At 39.7% G+C, this 4,507-nt stretch overlaps 1 long non-coding RNA gene across 1 annotated transcript; it reads left to right on the forward strand.

Annotated features, from left to right (window-relative positions):
• On the forward strand, positions 1–2,492 carry LOC133718571 (uncharacterized). The gene is made up of 4 exons (XR_009850380.1): positions 1–379; positions 463–786; positions 1,491–1,563; positions 2,275–2,492. It is a non-coding gene; the product is annotated as an uncharacterized LOC133718571 (long non-coding RNA).
• Positions 2,493–4,507: the final 2,015 nt, after the last annotated feature.

Raw genomic sequence — 4,507 nt, forward strand, 5'->3', positions numbered from 1 at the left:
CCAAAAATACATTAAGTTTCCAAAATTGGAAACTGAACATTCTCTCTCTTCCTCACGCGTCCGAAACCGACGGAAACTGGGCAATCCTTCGCCGGCGTCTATCTTCCAATTCCGGCCACCTCTGGACGAGCAACCACGTCCATCAGCTTCGCCTCACTCCTCCGAAGCCATCTGTGGCAACCTTGCACGGCGGCACGGCCCCTAGCGGCGGCGGCGGCCCGGTTTCGATTTAAGCTCGATTTTGGTCAACGCCGGTTTTCTCCTAGCTCCGGCCACCAAAACTTCCGATCCTTGGCTCCATGAACTCCCCTCAACCTGCTGATCATCATACTAGGAGGATTGCACCTAGAGTGACCGGTTTCACGTTCGTCGGAGCTCGGTAAGTTTTCAATCCGAAACGAAAATCTTTCGATCGGTATATCTCGAGCTGTAGTGCATCGTTTTGATTGATTCTTTTTCCAGTGGGTTCCCCTTGATGTTATTAACAACTCTCTAGAAGGCATCGAGGCCTGAAATTGAAGCTTTGACGTCGAAATCGAGCCTTGCCGGATTCTGCAAAATTCTGGAATTTTTCCGACCACCGAAGCTTTCGATCGGTATATCTCGAGCTACAGACCATATTTTTCTGTGATTCTTGAACCAGTGAGTTCTTCTTGAGTTTCTTAACAACTCTTCAGAAGGAATCGAAGCCTTAAATTGACGTTTTTACGTCGAATTGGAGCTCGCCGTTTTCTGCAGTTTCTCGCCGGTTTCTGGAAAATTCCGGCCACCTTCATACTGTTCAAGGTAATTTTCGACCCCTTCCGGTCATTTTCAGACTTCGTGCTAGTTATGAAAGTTGTTAAGCATGATGAGAGGAAGAAGAGCAGCCCGGCCCCGACACCATTGGCGGTGGTCGGCGGCGGCTCTGCCACTAACTCCGGCGGCCCTTTCCGGCCACCTCCGGGGATCAAAAATATGGTTTCTGTACATTTTCAGATTCTATATTTCAATACGATCATTTTGATATATTATGCGCAATTTTTGGATATCGTATGATGAAGTTATGAATTTTTAAGTTTCGATCGATTTCGATCGTTAGATTTGTGATATGTGAAGTTAGGACCGTCAGATGGACTTGTAGTTTTGATATGATGATCTTATGACTGTCCCAGTGGCTTTGTGTGGTCATGGGCGAAGATCCCACCGTTGGATCTTCGTATAATTGAGAAATGGTGATTCGGAAGGCGATTCGTGAGAATCCGACCGTCAGATTTTCATATAATTTTGTGGAGATGTTTGTAAGGATGATTCGAGAAGATCTGACCGTTGGATCTTCATTATAATTTTGGAGGATGATCCTAAGGGCGATCCGTGAGGATCTGACCGTTGGATCATCATTAAATTAAGATTCGACCGTCGGATCATCATATAATTAGAATCCGACCGTTGGATTTCAGTATATGTGTGGTTTATGAGTAATTTACTAAGTCAAGATAGTATCTGATTAGGTGATTGACGAATCGAGTTGGTGGACGATTCAGATGGATATGTGGCTTTTAGAAGACGCAGCTGGAATTGGAGGTGAGTAAACCTCACGTGGTTCATATTACGAACCCAATATATTTAATTGCTTTATTTTGCAATCATATGAACTATTGTTGGTGTATTAGACATTCCTGTGTGAATGTCTGTATATATATTATTACGTGAAATAATATGTATTGTTGGAGTTGTGTTGAGTTTATTGTTGAGAAACAATATATTGTGAGGGGTATTGAGTTTATTGTTGAGAAACAATATATTGTGAGGGGTATTGAGTTTATTGTTGAGAAACAATATATTGTGAGGGGTATTGAGTTTATTGTTGTGAAACAATATATTGAGAGAGATGTTGAGTTTTATTGTTGAGGAACAATAAATTGTTGTGATCTGTGGAAGATCAATAGGTCACGGGGTGACCATGGCATACTATCAGCGAACCACGCTCTCGCGCCGGGTAGGTGGAACTGAATAGTATTAAATCGTGAACCACGCTCTCGCGCCGGGTAGGTGGAAACGATCAGTTAGAGCTCTAGTCTGTCTGCCAAATATTGAGTGACCTTATGGGGGAAATTGAGAGTAACTCATAAGTGTCTATATATATATATATGAGAGTGAGAAAGTAACGTGGGTTTGTGGTGGTCTTGTAATTTAATAAATCAACAGTTCTTTCTTGTTTACTCATACTAGCTGTCAAAAGCTTACCGGGTTTTGTGTTGTTGCAACTCCCGGTACACTATTCAAATTGTGTAGCGGGTAATCCTACAGGACAGGAGAACCAGGACGGTGATCGTACGGTTAAAGCAATTGTTAGAGTTTTACAGCAATTGTAAGTTGTGAGGTGTGTTATGCTCATTTGAGCTTTACAATATTGCTTGTGAGAGTGGATTGTAATAATGAACTCGAAGTTTCGAGATTTGGATTTTTGTAATTGTAATTATTCATGTTTCGGATTTGAATTTATTATTCAAAATTCGGGGCGTGACAGTGCATCCTGCTCTGCCACCCTCATCGTTCATCTAGAGCCAAAGCACATGCTCTCCTCCCTCTTCGTCGCCCTCAGCATCAGACTCGTATCACATGCCTCTTGTTTTTCAGAGGCTTTCATCCATTCATCCGCCACCCATGTTGAAAATTGACCAAACCCAATCCGGATTTCTGACCCTTGAGTCTGCTCCTACACAGTCTGATCTTTTACCCCGATCTAGCAAACATCTCCTCTATGAGACCCTCTTTCCAAGGATAAGTTCTTTCAGAGAACCGAGATCTGACATCCAAAATGCAAGTTTTCAAGACGGGTTGGATGCATGTTAACCAAGACCAACCATGGATGGCTGCAAAGATGCAACGCAGTACGGGAAGGATGCCATCTGAGATTGGTAGAGAATGCCGATAGGGCTCGAAGCTGTGATAACACCAGATGGAACAATGACTCAATGACTTGAATAAATAACAAGACTTGATAATCAACCAACTCAAGTAAAAAGAACACAATCTTTTGCTGACGCAGTGTAAACCTCTCCACTGAGGAAACTTCACTGCGTGGCTTTTAACGTAGCCAACACGAGAGATCAATCCAATATGAATCAAATGAGTTTACAGTATACAAGTAGTGTTGTTCATAACAAACACATTCACTTAGCAACAAATGCTAACTTGATTTATAACTGATCTAACTTTTTACTTAATCATCACTCTATCAACAAGAGCCAATCAACCATTCTTCCTCGATCTCAACGTCTCACTGATCTTGAGAGTGAATTATGAACGTGTGAGATTATGCAATAGAATACATGAAACAAGTAAAGAGTTTTCTGAAACTGATTTGAACAAAACACTTGTAGTTCAAGAGAGGACAATTTTATGCATAAAAACCCCTACCTCTAATTTCAGTTTCGAAACCTTTTATAAGGGAGGAAAACTCCCCCTCAATCAAATCTTTTCTTAATTAGCAAATAAGATAAATATGGAAAGATGTTTAAAACTGAAATCTACACTTCCTATTTATCAGCCATGCATGTCAAAAATCTTTAATGCAAATGTGTATACCAAATCAATTTAATCGACATGCATATCAATTTAAATCATCTAGCATGATATGACATGAATACCACTTATACTCAAGATCAATGAGAGTGATCCTTCTTGATTTTCTCTTGATGATCCGATCTTGCAGACTTCTTTGATTTTCTTTAAGCCTCCGAACAAGTAGAAGAGATACTCTCCTAGGCTTTGCATTTTCTGATTTCCTTGTGGCTTTGGGAAAGTCATGTGTTGAATAGGGATAGTCCAATGTACTTACAAGCTGTTACTATTAGGGTTTAGGAGGAGATGAAACTCCTTCATACTTCTGCATTTTTATTAATTAAACACCCCTTTGAACCAACTCTACTAGATTAAATTCGATATTTGCTACTTCTTTTCTTTTTTTGATAAATGCTTCGATCTTTCCTATGTGCTGCATATACACCATTTTGAGCAAATAAAGAATAGGGAACTCTTTTAATGAAGACTAGTTGAAGACTTTCCAATCAACGGTTTGGGAGACCCACTTTTCGATTGCATTACTGCAAATCAACGGTTTGATGTTTATGTATGCATGATTAGATTACTTCTGAATTTTTTTTTCCAAATTGCTAATCGTTAAGGTACCGAACTTGATCAAATCAATGGACGAACCAAATTTGTCAAACATGAACCATTCATGTTCATAACTGATAAATTACGATTATGAATGTATTAACGATTTTCAATTTGGTTGAAAAGTTGTACAAATGATATACACATAAATATCTAAACATCTAACAGTTGATTTTGGAATTGTGATCGAAAAGTAGATCTCACACAAAAGTCCTCAACTAATTCTCTTTTTAGCGGTTCTTATTATAATGGTTTTCATAAAGAATAAGAGTGTTGCTATTGGGACCTCCAAATCTGCTCACTTGACCTCACTCTATTATGAATTATTAAATGACATATATAACCC

Source organism: Rosa rugosa, chromosome 6 (assembly GCF_958449725.1).
Source record: "Rosa rugosa chromosome 6, drRosRugo1.1, whole genome shotgun sequence".
In the NCBI taxonomy this organism is placed as follows: Eukaryota; Viridiplantae; Streptophyta; class Magnoliopsida; order Rosales; family Rosaceae; genus Rosa; species Rosa rugosa.